Source organism: Oreochromis niloticus, linkage group LG3 (genome assembly GCF_001858045.2).
Source record: "Oreochromis niloticus isolate F11D_XX linkage group LG3, O_niloticus_UMD_NMBU, whole genome shotgun sequence".
Lineage (NCBI taxonomy): Eukaryota > Metazoa > Chordata > Actinopteri > Cichliformes > Cichlidae > Oreochromis > Oreochromis niloticus.
Window position 1 is genome coordinate 51,384,268 of NC_031967.2, and position 16,131 is coordinate 51,400,398.

Below are 16,131 nucleotides of genomic sequence, written 5' to 3' on the forward strand. Positions count from 1 at the left end.
GTCCATCATCAAACTTTGTCTCGAGGTTCAGCTGTTTAGGAAGATGAGATCAGGAAGTGTGTCAATAATGGATTGGATTTATATAGAGCTTTTCAAGGCACCCAAAGCGCTTTACAATTCCACTATTCATTCACTCTCGCATTCACACACTGGTGGAGGCAGCTACGGTTGTAGCCACAGCTGCCCTGGGGCAGACTGACAGAAGCGAGGCTGCCATATCGCACCATCGGCCCCTCTTTTTAACCAAACTTTTTAACCAATTAATTGTAACATTCTGTTTTTATGACACACTGACACACTGCCGTGGTGTGCTGCTCTTTCTTCATTTTGGGTCTCCTGAGTGAAGGAATAGACACAGTGCTCTTTTTACTCAAACCTTTGACTGCTTAGTAAATTTAAGAAAATGTACTTTGAGTTCTCAAAGTGTCTTTAATCATTAAAAAATGAGCCTGATAAAATTGCAGCCAGTACAGGGAAAAATTAATCACTTGCGAGAGAAAATGGGCCGAGATTAAAAGTTAAGAATGATTTGACATTATTAAACATGACCTGGGTTACACCATGTCTCAAGTTTTGTGAGGTGCTTTTGTGATACTTAATGGATCAGACAAAATTTTTTATTTCTCTCCGATATCCGATCCAGTAATTCAGGTCAATGTCAGACAGATACCAATACGTAATATCGGATTGGTCCACCCCTACTTTTGGTTGTTTGTTTGTTTGTTTTGCCTCTGTATTGGTATCAAAGACCAGCTAAGGAAGTAATTTCATCAAATTATTTTCAGTAAAGTGTTTAAAAAAATAACAAAAGGGTATAAATGTGTCTTTGCTTGTCATTGTTCTTTGTCTTTTTCTTTGTCTTGGTTTTGTTTAAAGGGTGCACAACGTCTGGTAAAACTTAAAGTGAAGAAGAGATGAGATCAGGTCTATTCAACAGAGTGCGACACCGTGTGTGCAAAAGAGTGAATTATGTGGTGTATTTGCATTGTACAGTAGATGTTAATGCAGCCGGTCAGTGTAGTTAGGCTGACGGCAGCTAGAGGGCGAGACCGGTGTGTTTTGAATAGAATGTTATGTTATGTGGGGAGCAGAGCAAGAATGGATAAATAAAGTGTGGTTATGAATCATACAGTGGACCCGCGTATAATTGAATAACACGACATGGTGTCAGAAGTCCTGTACTGATCCATATAACCTCAACTGAACGACCCTGTGAATATGGCGGATGAGACTGCACAGAGAGCACCGGCGAGGCCGAGCGCGACATTCAGCATCCAGCCCCCGGAGTCCTTCGATTTTTCAAAACCGCAGGAGTGGTCCAAATGGATACGGAGGTTCAAGAGATTCCGTCTCGCCAGTAATTTGAACGTCAGTTCGGAGGAGAACACGTTGATTTACTGCATGGGAGACGAGGCGGACGATGTGCTTCGCGGTCTGAGTTTAACAGCTGAGCAAAGGACAACATATGAGGGGGTACGTGATGGTTTCCAGGCTTTTTTCATTGTGAAGAAAAATGTGATCTATGAGCGCGCCAAATTCAATATGCGCCGACAGGGAGAAAATGAGACAGTGGATGCTTTTGTGACAGCACTGTATGCGCTAGCAGAACATTGCAACAATGGAGTGCTACATGATGAGCTGATACGTGAGAGGCTCATTGTCGGTCTCACGGACAAACGGCTGTCAGAACACATGCAGCTTGACCCAGATTTGACTTTGCAGAGGGCTATCAACATGAGGCAAAGTGAAGAGGTAAAGTGACAACAATCCTCCTTACGAGGTGACACTAGAGCTGAGGCTAGCGATGCTAAGTCCGTAGATAGAGTGCACAAAATCAGTCGTAAGCCTGTTAGAACCAAACCTCTCCAGACTGATAGTCGTCAAGCTAAAACACGTGGATTCCGAGAAGACGGCAAAAAAGGGCCAACCTGTCAGAAATGTGGTGGCGCTCCATCCCATTCAAAGCAGGATTGTCCAGCGAATGAAGTGAAATGCCATGCATGTGGAAAAAAAGGATATTACAGGCGCGTATGCAGGGCACCCAAAACCGTGCATGAGGTTGAAGAGGATGAACATGGTTTGTTCCTAGGCAGTGTTAAGTGTGAGGGTGAGCCGTGGGCTGTCAACTTAAGCATAAACAACAAAAACGTGTCATTTAAAATTGATACGGGTGCCGATGTGACAGTCCTACCCCTTAAGGTGTTTAAGGAGCTCTACAGACACAAACACCCCCCCAGTCTCCACAAACCAACCAAGGCTCTGCTGGGTCCCGGGAGGAGTCGTTTGGATGTCGTTGGTGTCAGTGAGCTTGCACTGAGGAAGGGAGACAAAGAAATACTAGAGGATGTCTTTGTCATCAGACACCTGCACACTGCTTTGCTGGGGAGACCTGCCGTTAGCAAGCTGGAGCTTGTGGCCCGTCTGGAGAGCATAACTATAGAGACGCTTAAAAAGTGCTACCCAAAGCTATGCAGTGGTCTCGGTGAACTACGTCAGCCGTACGACATCAAACTGAAACCTGGAGCTCAACCTTTTTCCTTGAAGACGCCATGGAGAATCCTGTTACCTCTAATGGACAAAGTTAAGCAGGAGCTGGCCCGTATGGAAGAACTAGGGGTGATCAGCAGGATTGAGGAGCCAACCGATTTGTGCTCAGGCATGGTGGTGGTACCGAAGAAGACAGAAGATGTACGCATATGTGTCGACCTTACACACCTCAATGAGTCTGTGTGCCGAGAGAAGTACATACTGCCATAATACACCACTTTCATCACACCGTTTGGGCGTTATTACTTCAAGAGACTGCCCTTTGGGATTGCTTCAGCACCGGAGCATTTCCAGAACAGGATGGTCACAGAGGTCACAGATGGTATGGAAGGGGTGGTTTGCCACATCGATGACGTGCTGGTCTGGGGCAGAACGCAGGAGGAGCATGACTCTCGCCTACACGCTGTGCTGGGCAGGATCCAAAAAGCTGGCATCACCCTAAACATTGACAAGTGCGACATCGCAAAACAGCAGGTGATGTTTTTAGGGCATGTTCTTTCAGCCAGCGGTATCAGCACTGACCCGAGCAAGACCCAGGCTGTGAGGGAGATGAAGGAGCCACAAAGTGTGAGTGAGTTAAAGAGCTTTCTGGGAATGGTTAACCAGCTTGGGAAGTTTATCCCACAGCTCGCAGAGAGAGACAAACCTCTAAGAGACTTACTGTCTAAGAAAAACTGCTGGAGATGGGACATTGACCAGGCTAGAACATTTCAGGACCTGATAGATGCGCTCACATCACCGCCAGTGTTGGCCATGTATGACCCAAGCCGTGACTGCAAGGTGTCAGCAGACGCATCATCATATGGCTTAGGGGGTGTGTTGCTTCAAAGATGGAACAAGGAGTGGAGACCCGTTGCCTACGCGTCACGCTCCCTCACTGCAACAGAACAGAGATACGCTCAGGTTGAAAGGGAGGCTTTAGGTCTGACCTGGGCTTGTGAGCGGTTCCGCAACTTTCTTATTGGCAAACACTTTCAAATGGAGACAGACCATAAGCCGCTGCTGAGTCTGCTGGGGGCACAAACTCTGGATGCGCTCCCTCCCAGAATTCAACGCTTTAGGATGCGCCTCATGTGATATTCCTACTTGATTTCGCATGTACCAGGCAAGCACCTGTGGACAGCTGACACGCTCTCACGATCTCCAGTGAAAACAAAAGAAACACTTCAAGACAAGGAGTTGTTGGAGAGCACAAATATTTACGTGGGCATGTTAATAGACAATCTGCCAGCTAGCAACAATTTCTTGGAGCAGCTGAGGGAAGAGCTGAAGAGTGACAGCGTATGTGCTCGTGTGATGCAGCTGTGTGAGGAAGGAAGGCCCACACATTTCAACAGCGAACCAGCACTAAGTCTGTACTGTGCAGAACGGACATTCCTCACTGTACATGACGGTCTGCTAATCAAAGAGGATAGGTTGGTTATACCTGCAACTATGAGAAATGATGTGCTCACCAGGCTACACGAAGGTCACCAGGGGGCGGTTAAGTGCAGAGAGCGGGCACGACAGTCGGTTTGGTGGCCAGGGCTAAGCCAGCAGATAAATGAGCTTGTCCTTAACTGTTGCACATGTTGCCAAGGGAGGGAAAACCGCATAGAACCGCTGATGCCATCACAGTATCCAGGGCGGCCGTGGCAAAAGCTAGGAGCTGATCTGTTCATGCTAAAGGGGAAAACCTACCTTTTTGTTGTGGATTATGCCTCAAGATTTGTTGAGATTGCCCCTCTCACACCTTCAAAGTCAGAGGATGCGATCCATCATCTCAAAGGGATTTTTGCACGTCACGGGATCCCCGAGCAGCTGGTAACAGATAATGGGCCACAGTTTTCAGGGGCAGCTTTTGAGACATTTGCAAAAGTGTATGGCTTCCGTCACATCACAAGCAGCCCAAAATATCCCCAAAGCAATGGCGAAGCTGAACGAGCAGTTAAGACTGTCAAGAATCTATTGCGGAAAGCTGCTGATCCACACTTGGCTCTGCTCGCTTACAGAGCCACCCCACTGCAGAATGGATATAGTCCAGCCCAACTCTTGATGGGGAGACGGCTTCGCACCACAGCGCCAATACTGCCATCTCTGCTTGACCCCGCACTTCCTGATAGTGTGGTTGTCGCCAGGAGGGAAAAGGAGAAGAGGACTAAAGAGGCACAGTCATATAACCTTCATCATCGCGCACGCAGCCTCGATGGGCTCACTCCAGGCCAAGAAGTGTGGATAACAGACCAGAGAGCCAGCGGCGCCGTTATTGGCAGCCACTCTACACCACGTTCATATCTCGTGGCGGGACCTCGTGGGACAATTAGGCGGAATCGTCGACACCTTGTTCCCATGAAATGCTCTCCAGACCAAACTGAGAGTGATAATGGGAAGCCAGAATCTGCAGAAGCTGGGGAGCAGTGCTCCACAGACATGCCAGAGACAGTTTCTCCAGAGCTTCCATCTACACCCAGAACCAGATCTGGAAGAGTGGTTGTGAGACCAACCAGATTGGACTTGTGACGGATCAGAGGGAAAGGACAGTTTTACACAAGAATACCCCCCTTTCGTAGTATTCTTTGCACAGTAAGGGGAAAAGTGTAAAAGCTAAAAGGGTGTCATTTTCAAATATGCATGTTCAGAAGTTGGGAAATACAGGGGGTGTGACGAGTTAGCATGTAAGAATTTGTGTTACTTAACGGGTTAATTAGAGTTAAGATTTTCGTTATATAGTATTCCTTACAGGTAAGCGCAGGACCAGACCTTCCAGCCAAAGAGGCAGAATAACCCTCTAAGGTCTGGTGAGTCAATGGTAGTCTACCCATTGATTCTAGAAAGGGGAGATGTGGTGTAATTGCATTGTACAGTATATGTTAATGCGGCCGGTCAGTGTAGTTAGGCTGACGGCAGCTAGAGGGCGAGACCCGTGTGTTTTGAATAGAATGCCGTGTAGTGGAATCTGAAAACAGCAGAAGAAAGAGAACTACCTGCTGAAAACACTGTGTAGAAGCTGAACTCTTTGCTGAAAACTATTGTATTTGAAAGGGTACACTAAGCAGTATCAATAAAGCAGAGTAGATGCAAGCAGGGAAGATGTGCAGCAAATGTCACATGTAGGATTCAAACCTACACCACTAGATCTCAAAGCGGTTGCTCTTCCCATTGAGCCAAACCAGCTCTAATCTCAAAGAAAGATATAATGAGAGAAAAAATGTTCACTGTGCAGAAGAAGCTAAATGGTGCTGAAAAGAAGTGAAAATGCTCAAGGTTCAGCAAAACAAAAGATAAGGAACCTGAAAATTGTGCTGAAAAGAGGTGAAAAAGCTGAAAATTGTGCTGAAAAGAGCAGAAGAGGCTGAAAATTGTTCTAAAAAGAGGTGAAAAAGCTGAATATTGTAATGAAAAGAGGTGAATCAGCAGAAATATTTGCTGAAAAGAAGTTAAGAAGCAGAACTTTGGGCTGAAAACAGGTGAATCAGCAGAATTTCTCCTGAAAAGAGGTAAAGAAGCTGAAGTTTGTGCTGAAAACAGCTGAAGAAGCTGGAATTTGTGCTGAAAAGTAGTGAAAAACTGAAAATTTTGCTAAAAAGAGGTGAAAAAGATGAAATTTGCGTGGAAAAGAGTTTAACACAATGGGCAGCACATTGAACACATTTTATAAGTGGTCAGAAACTTGTAAATAACTCATGAAAGAATAAAGTTACGTTAAAAGCAACCACACCATTGTTTTTCTTGTGACATTACCAATAAGTTTGATGTGTCACATGGCCCTCTTCCTATTGAAAAAACAAAAGTTGTATCCAAGATGGCCGACTTCTAAATGGCCACCATGGTCACCACCCATCTTGAGGAGTTTGCCCCCTCACATATACTAATGTGCCACAAACAGGACTTTAATATCACCAACCATTCCCATGTTATTACGGTGTATCCATATAAATCGCCAACCCTGTACATATATATATATATATAGATAGATAGATATAGAAAAAAAAAAAACACCCAGCATGCCCCTGCGGGTGGTTTATCCTTCAAGCTCGGGTCCTCTACCAGAGGCCTGGGAGCTTGAGGGTCCTGTGCAGTATCTTAGCTGTTCCCAGGACTGCGCTCTTCTGGACAGAGATCTCCGATGTTGTTCGCGGGATCTGCTGGAGCCACTCGCCTAGCTTGGGAGTCACCGCACCTAGTGCTCCGATTACCACTGGGACCACCGTTACCTTCACCCTCCACATCCTCTCGAGCTCTTCTCTGAGCCCTTGCTATTTCTCCTGCTTCTGGATAGCGTAGTGGTTAGACTACACGCCTTTGGAGCAGAGGATTGCAAGTCGATTCCTGCCTGGGGCAATCCAACACAAACTATATATACATATTTATATACATATATATATATATTAAGGGTCCTAAGGATAGACCCCCTATATAACCAGTGCAGGGGCCACCCTACACCCCGGACTCTGCGTTGTGTAAGTTTGTGTTGGATTGGGGTGCACAGTAGAGAGACCAGTCGGACACAGGCGTTCAATTTGTGGCTCGGACCGCACCGTTTATTCAGATGCTGGGGCAAACACCACTCCAACTCTGCTGCTGGCCCTTTGCAAATCACAGTAAACACTGCATGATTATCAACATATAGTGAAAGCCAACAACAAATATATGAAAAACACATTAAACAAAAATAAGCATGTCTTTACAAAATTCCTCGGTCTCAGGAATGTGTATGACACAAAACTAACATAACCGGACTACCAGCAAATTGTAGCTGAAAAGCTAATGCTTCATCTTGCATTACTTTCTGACCCCACATGCATTTGCATACATTATAGAGACCAACACTAGTGCTGACCATCATTTTCTCTTCCCCTCGTAATCATTTTTCGTCATCTTTCTTTGCTATTCCACTTGACTGGACATACGTTTAGCTTTTATTTTAGCTACAACTGGTGAAGTTGTGGTAATATGCTAACATTAGCCTATTCATCGTAGCAAGCTAGTCTCCAGTTAATATTTGCTAGATCTCATCAACAGGTTAGCACAAAATATTCAGCAACCTCATACCAGCAGTTCCTGTAATCACGAAGAGAACAGAATCATCACAAACTGAAATATAAAGTTTATCCCTCAAATCTGAAATACAGCTGTTTGTTCTCTGTCCTCACTCACTTCAGGATCTAATGTTCTTCTCTGTAGATGAGAAGATGGAGATTTCAGTCTGCTGCTGCATCATGGTCACCAACATACGGTGGTATTATCAGCAGTGTTTGAGCTGCTGCCTAGTATTGAACAAGAAATGTTAATATTTCAAATTATTTCTCTCCAACGATGCAAGCTGTATGGCTGTTTTCTCTGGAGTAGGCCTCTGTTTGCAGGATGTCGAGGGTCGAAGATGCTTCTGGAGGACAGATTGTTTTTCGTTTTGTTTGAGTTATTGTTTTCCTTATTTGGCTCTTTCTTTTACCTTTTTGTTAAACATAATCGGAAAAAAGATTACAGTTTGCTGACGATGTCATATTATCTGTACTTAAATCTTTCTTCTTCATCATCATTTTTGGGCTTAAGCACAAGGTTCCTGACTTCTTAACTAGAAAAAGGATCTAATAGCCCCAAGGGCAGAGGCTCATGGGAGGTTGCCTGAGCATCTACAGTCTGCAGAAGTAACGCCTAAGCGCCTGACATGTGATAGGTGGCGGTGTTTTTGCACTTTTGGTCCGTATAAGGCAAAAGGCATCGCTGAGGATGCTTGGCGAGTAAGGGATCTGGATCCAGCAAAACAGCGAGCATTTTCCTGTTCACCCATCCCCGTTTGTTCTTCTCCTTGTGCCCCATTGCAGGCTGCTCTGCAGGCCCTGAAAGCCGAGGTTGACCTGGATTCCTAGCCCCCTCCCCCCATTCAGAGGGCACAGGGCACAAATGCCGCCCTCAGATATGTATCGGATTCAGTACCACATATGAAAGTGACCTAAGTTCGCATTTGTGCTGTTCAGACTGTCATATCGTGATCTGATATGGGTCACATAGGGTCAAAAAAGTCGGATTTGATGCGCTTTCACCTGCATTGTGAACGTAGCCTAAGATTGTGGCCACCAAAGACCAGAAGAAACAGGGCGTTGTCATCAATCACGACAACAGACTGTCAATAGAAAACTGTACTTAGTAGTTAGTATAATCTTTTAATGATATAAGTTTCCATATATGCTTAATCGATTGTGTAGTGATAGGATGTGTGATCTTTAGTAGGCTGCAAAGGTTTTGTGTGCATTCCAGAGTGTTCTGGCATTCACACCCACATCCTGGGAGCATGGGAAAAGGGCATACCTTCTCTTATTGTTTTATGGTAGGATAAATGTATCTATGTCTGTTTTTAGCTAAGTGCCTTTTGTTTAGATGAACTGTTGGACTTCCAGACCAGCAGGTTTAGGGAAGTCTTTATGGGGTCACACTCTGCCTGCCCCCCCCCCCCCCACACACACACACACACACACCCAGTGATGTATATAAATAAAGACCAGGGCAGTGGCACGGCGCGACTCTCAGAGCCCTCACTTCTGTGCGAGTGCTCTGTGACTGCCCTTGCTTGCAAGTAACTAACTGCAGTGTGTGTTTCTCCTCTCTGATTCGAAGCTGAAGAAGTGTCTTAGAATACATCTCTTGACACAGACATTTGGTGGAATTGATGACACAATCATTTTGACAACAACTGATGTGTCCCGACCATCAAAGGAGACCATTTTTTAAACACACTAAGACCACTAAGAGATGGACTTCAGACCAACAACAGACAATTACACCATCAGCTGGTATTACCTCATAAAATATGGATTTAGTCACCCGTGCAGTCACCCATTGTTTTCTGGACAGGGTTGTTCTATATCAGTTGATCAAATTTAGGGAAAAATAATCTGAGCCTGCCCATCTCTGACTTTCCTAAAATAAAATTTGGGATGATGATATACATCATAACAGAAAAACTGCCAAATTTTATCCTTCATTCTGCTTGAATACTAGTCTAGCTCTACTTATCATTGTTGAGTCATTTGTTCTCATCTGCTTGTGCTACTTTTTCAATGAGATTACTTATTATTGTATAGAGTAAATGTATTTGTTTGATTACTTAAGTAGGAGTACTGTGGAAAGGTTTACAAGGACCTGCACTTACATACGTCTAACAGTACAAGCTCACCGGGTTCTGAGGTACCACATACGAAAGTGACCCAGGTTGGATTTGAAAATATCGGATTTGTGCTGTTCAAACTGGGTCTGGTGTCCCAGTGTCCATGTGTTTTTGACTATGTTTAATATTTCTTGGTTTTGTATCAGTTAGAATTGTTGTGCTTATGTTACTTTTTAGTCGCTAGGTTTTGGAAAGTGTTTATTGGGTTAAAAGGATATTAAGTTATATATAGCTATAAGTTAGATTAGGTTCTCTGAGTGTCAGGGTCTGCAGCAGCAGACATGTGGAGTAGTGAGAGGGAGGACCCAAACAGTGAAATAATAATAGATGGTATTTATATAGCGCTTTTCAAGGCCCTCAAAGCACTTTATAATTCTACTATTCATTCATACACTGGTGGAAGCAAGCTACAGCTGTAGCTGCCCTGGGGCAGACTGACAGAAGCGAGGCTGCCATATCACACCATCAGCCCCTCTGGCCAACACCAGTAGGCGGTAGGTGAAGTGTCTTGCCCAAGGACACAACGACCGAGACTGTCCGAGCCGGGGCTCGAACTGGCAACCTTCCGGTTACAAGACAAACTGCCAACTCTTGAGCCACGATCGCCCTCATATAAAGAATAAAGAATAGCTATTTAAAAAACTCTGCACTACGGCTCCCATGGCAATTCTCCCTGAATCCCCAATAGTGATGTGTCAATCTGAAATACAGCTGTTTGTTCTCTGTCCTCACTCACTTCAGGATTTAAAGTTCTTCTCTTTAGATGAGAAGATGGAGATTTCAGTCTGCTGCTGCATCATGGTCACCAACATACGGTGGTATTATCAGCAGTGTTTGAGCTGCTGCCTAGTATGGAACAAGAAATGTTAATATTTCAAATTATTTCCCATAATGAGCAAAAGCATCGGCTCTAATGCAGCTCCGATGCTTTATAGTGAATCAGTGCCTCAGGTTTCTCATTGGCTCACACACTTGCGGAGGCGTAGCACGCACATGAATGAGAGGCTGAAGGTGATTGTGGTTCCTATTAACAGGGTGTAGCCAACTATCCCGCTAACTGCAAAGTTTACTTTTGTCTGTATGTCATATTTACGATTTAAAAAAAATAGAAATGTAAATTTTTTTATCAACGTAGATATTGATATTTTGGTATGCAAATTGATCCTGCAGCATGAAACGCTGGTAATGGAAGTATTGATATTTCAGGATTGCTCTGCACATCACTACCCCTCAGTCAGTGAGTGAGACGGTAGACAGCGGCTAGGAAAAAAGTGCGAGTGCATCGCAAAAAACACATAAATATGACCCCCATAAACGAAGCAGCATCTGGCTGCAGTTTAAAGAAGAAGCAGATACTGCATCAGCCCATCCAAGCTGAGGCATTTGATTTTACTGAATGCAAACCTCACTGTAAAAAAAAAAACTGTCAAATTTACGGTAAAATACCGGCAGCTGTGGTTGCCAGGAATATACCGTGAAAAAAATGTGGAATCTGTAAAAGACAATACGGTATACTGGTTTTGTAACCCTAAATTTTAAGAAGGACAACGTATTATTTTACCAAAATCATGATAGAAAAAAACAAATATATTTGTCAATTATACAGCAATTTAATGTAAAAAATGCAACTTTCCATAGCTTTTTACGGATATTTGCAGTAAAAAAAAGTTATAATATAATAATATTTACAGTAATTTGTTGTTAATTTAACAGTAATAGGATAGACCCTATTATTGTAAATAACTGTAAAAATAACAGAAATATGTTAAACCTTATTAAAACCTTTGACAGTAAAAAACACAGTGAAATTGTATAAGAAATTACAGCATTTTATTTTGACCAGATACATTTTACGGTAAATTCCTGGCAACCACAGCTGCCGGTATTTTACCGCTAAAAATACAGTACAATATGAGGAACATAAATGGTTTACCGTACATTTTACATTTGCAACCGCTAAATATAGAAAAATCTAAAGATGCTCATATATAACCAAGGTAGTGAATATTACTGATAAACAATGAGAAAATTTGACATACCATTTGAAAACAGACTAAACATATCATTTTCTCTATTCCTACAAAACAGCATAGATCTTGAGAATACAGCATTTGTCCATATATATGGCTGGTAATCCATGGAGGAATGAATAAACATGAAACAAAATATTACCTGCCCCTGACCTATCAACAGTAATGAGTCACTGGGTCCTGCCTTGGTGAAGGAAAGGACTCAGTGGAGTTTCTAATGCGCATGGTGTCGAAGATACAAGCTCTGCAGGAGTACTTCAATGTCCATCAGGAGTTCACTTTGGACTGGCAGGATCCCCTCTGCAGCAAAAAATGAACAAAGTTTGATCAGTGCTTGAGCAAAATGCACAGAAATGAACAAAACGTGCTGCCAAAAACAGATCTAATGATAAATGATTTCTTAAGTGTAAAATATACAGTTCTTAAAGGATAGCTATTGTCAAAATGCAACCTGGGCTGTTTTTTTTTTACTGTAAACGAGACAAACATATATCTAAAAGCATAATTACGACAAACGAGCCGTTTTTGAGATTGACCGTGATTTTGTTTTGTGGTCAATAGCCAGTGAATGGGAATACTAGGGGGCCGGGGCATAAATTTGAGCGCATCAAAATCGATACAGAAAAAAAACAAAACAGCCCAGGTTGCATTTTGGCAATAGTTATCCTTTAAATGGCCTGTATTTATATAGCGCTTTACTAGTCCCTAAGGACCCCAAAGCGCTTTACATATCCAGACATCCACCCATTCACACACACATTCACACACTGGTGATGGCAAGCTACATTGTAGCCACAGCTGCCCTGGGGCGCACTGACAGAGGCGAGGCTGCCGGACACTGGCGCTACCGGGCCCTCTGACCACCACCAGTAGGCAACGGGTGAAGTGTCTTGCCCAAGGACACAACGACCGAGACTGTCCAAGCTGGGGCTCGAACCGGCAACCTTCCGATTACAAGGTGAACTCCCAACTCTTGAGCCACGATCGCCCTTTAAATCCTTTAAATCTACTTATGTAAAAGTGATACATAGACAACGCAGCCCTAATCACAATCATAATTTGTTGGAAAACGTATTTAAGTTTCCTATTGATTTATCATAGAACTTTAAGTTAATGGCTGAATGCATGGTGATGAGACCTATCATTCAATCTACATTTTATAGCGTATGAAACTGCTCACCTGGACATGAACCTGAGCTCGGCTGATTAAGATTAGTGTCTCCTGTCCATCTTTTTTTAGCAAAACTTGAATAATACCACTGCTTACCTCTTATTGAATCTTTGGGTGCAGACTTAATTGAAGGGCCTCGTATAAACAGGCAGGGTGTGATGTTTAGGGAAACCAAAGAATACAGGCGCCATCATTTCTGCCAGAAGACTCATGGGGTGCAACGAAGCTTTCATTGTGGACTGGCTAGATACCTTCTGCATTCAGAAAGAAAACAAGAAGGGCATACACCATAAACAATAATAACTGACAAAAATAATGAGACAAGAAATTAAAGTAACAAAATAAGTGCAAATCAAGTTTCCCTGTGTTGCAGTGTAGCTGAATGTTTTTCAACAATTTGATTTACGGTAAAACACATACCAAATATTTCCAGCCAAGGTTTGTTTCAATCTTCAGCATGTTTTTCCTGCCATTGTCTTGAAACTGTTTCATCTGTCCCTCTCATTTGATGCTGTTTACAAAAACAAAACAGCAATATTGTAAAGGGAAAAAGGAAAATGAATTTAATGGAAAAAAAAAAAGAAAAAAAGATTATGACCTGAAATCTCACCATTTCCTGAGTCACAGGTCCTTTGAGTATCCTTATGGTTTCTGCTCAAATTCAGTGTCTGAAAAGGGCAGGAACAAAACAAACCTTTTTAATCATAATAAAGACAAAATAAGATTTAGAGACAGACAACAAAGAAATGTGTAAAATATCTTCTTGAATCTGTTTACTCCCTCAAAGATATCATGACCTAGACATGGTGGCAAGCCTGGCATACAAACGTTGAAGTATTTCAGTGAATTGAACACTGACCTGAACTTCACTCCTTCGACGTCTGGTGTATTGTCAAGGCTTTTTTAAAGGTCTGAGCTCTGGAGTGCACTGTCCTCAATGGCCCGGTATGACATGCAGAAAAAAGATCATAGCTTTTGACAGACTCGCAGACTTTGTTGATGTCCTCCTCTGATAATGATGTGTCATCTTTTAACAGTGATGCAAGTTTACCCAAACTGTATGTTCTGCATTTCCTCCACAATGTTCTGTATGGTTGAAGCAGGCAGTAGAAACTGACCCTGCAATTTTAAGTAGAATAGTGAAACGTTTCTCAGAAAAACTGACGTGGCTCATTCCGATGCAGTTTACAATGAAGCACGTAGCCCCTTGGTGACTGAACTACCTTACCACAGAAATTACAGGTTAACATAACTCCATGTACTTTGGTAATTCCTCCCTAGCGAATTAAGCACGCCAAACACAGAAACTAATCCAGAGCAATGCTTCCCTCGCAACAGTAATGCTAACTCAACTCACAAATGCTAACTAAATTCACAACCTCACTCATAAAAAACGAACTGCTAAAATTATCTATAAACGCTGGGCTGGTGGATTTTTATAACAGAGATAACTTGAAGTTGCATGTACTCACCTCACCTCGAACTAATTGTAAGCTGCCAGGATGTCTACAAATTCCGAAGATGCTGTGGTCCAAGCAGCAATAAATGGCGTTAATATAGGAGTTCAAAACTGTGTCCGTTAGCGAAGCCAACTTGAATCTCCTGCATGAAAAAAAGAGCGGTTGGCACACAGCTCAGCAGCGCGCCACGCTATTGGTCATTTTCAGGTGACGTCATCCCGCACTGTAATGTCGCTCTTTGTTTCTTTAGGAGGAGGTTCGAATTTGATAAGAAGTCACGTCTGCAGACCGCTGCAGCCACGTCTTGCCTTGCTTCCCCTTTTTTTGGTGAAATGGTTCGCTCATACTGCACAATGTTGCTACCAGAATTTTTTTTTCTCTGCAATTCGAATGTAAAACGTCTGTAAACAGTTTACCAGCAGTTTAGCTACCAATCAACAGCGATCAGACAAACTCAAAATTTAAGGCGGACCCACTTAAGGTGGTCTGATAATATGGCGTGAAACACAACAACATAAAGTTGTTTTAAAATAATAATTAAAAAAGATTATTGAAATCAATTTTATTCACAACCATGAACTTTATTTTTAACATCTTCTTTTGCTGTTGATTTTTTTTTTATCAGAAGGTTAACAATGATATACTGCAGGCCTAACCTTTAATCTGTATATCAGTATCTGAATTAAAAAAAAAAAAAAATACTATCAATTTTATTGTCTTTCACTGCTGATATTTGCTTCTTTTTTTTTTAAAATGGTATTTACTGGTTGTATTATTACGGTGGATCCTATTGTTTAACATCTTGCTTCTGTAAAAATGAATGTTTTTGTTTGCTTAAAAATCTACAGCTTTATAATGTGAATTCCAATGTGCACAACCCCAAAAGATGTAGTTTTACTCAAATAATACCGTAAAATCTAAGTTTTTCAGACATTTTCAACATTACAATATTTAATTGTAAAATGTATGCATATTTATTTGTTTTCACAGACAATATTTATAATTTCAACATTTTATTACAGTAAAAAACAAAGTTTTATCCAGTCTCACAATTAACGGTTATTCAATCTATTTAATACAGTAAAAGGAAGTTTTTGGTTTTACACTCCATTACCGTTGGAATTTGACGGTGTTTTGCTGTGTATTTTACTGACTTTTGTTGAAGACATACTGTTTGGCTACTGAGTTTGAGTCCGTTTCTGTTCTGTGGATTTGTTCGCAATGTTTTGTTATTGTGTTAGCACTGTTGCCGCACAGCAAAAAGGTCCTGAGTTCAATTCTCCATCAGGCCGAGGTCTTTCTGTGTGGAGTTCTCCCCATGTTTGCATGGGTTCTCTCTGGGTACTCTGGCTTCCTCCCACAGTCTAAAGACATGAAGTTTGTGGGGAAAGGTTAATTGGATAATCTAAATTGCCCATGTGGGAGTGAATGTGAGTGTGAATGGTTGCCTGTCCCTGTGTGTTGGCCCTGTGACAGACTGGTGACCTGCCCAGGGTGTACCCCTCCTCTCGCCCTATGACAGCTGGGATAGACTCCTGAGACCCTAAAAAGAATAAGCGATAGCGAATGGATGAATGGAAAGCTTCTCATAAAAACACTAAATGCAAAAGGGTTTATCAACATATGAGGCATTCATATTTGCCAAGTAAGGTTAAAGTATGAGGCTACAGATGATAATAAATTAAGAACAATTTGGGAGCCAAAAGAGCCGGCTCTTCTTTGGGAGCCATGCCACAAGAGCTCTGAAAAAAGCCGAACTTCCCATCACTAATCCCCACA

The 16,131-nt window shown here is 42.5% G+C and overlaps 1 long non-coding RNA gene across 3 annotated transcripts; it reads right to left on the reverse strand.

The window, feature by feature from the left end:
• Positions 1 to 11,870: 11,870 nt before the first annotated feature.
• LOC109202549 (uncharacterized) lies at positions 11,871 to 13,523 on the reverse strand. Of its 3 annotated transcripts, none has more exons than XR_003219392.1 (4): positions 13,503 to 13,523; positions 13,313 to 13,403; positions 12,989 to 13,146; positions 11,871 to 12,021 (listed from the first exon to the last, which is right to left on the reverse strand). It is a non-coding gene; the product is annotated as an uncharacterized LOC109202549 (long non-coding RNA). The 3 variants fall into 3 exon arrangements; XR_002062470.2 differs by having other exon boundaries at positions 13,491 to 13,513; XR_003219391.1 differs by lacking the exon at positions 13,503 to 13,523 and having other exon boundaries at positions 13,313 to 13,466.
• Positions 13,524 to 16,131: the final 2,608 nt, after the last annotated feature.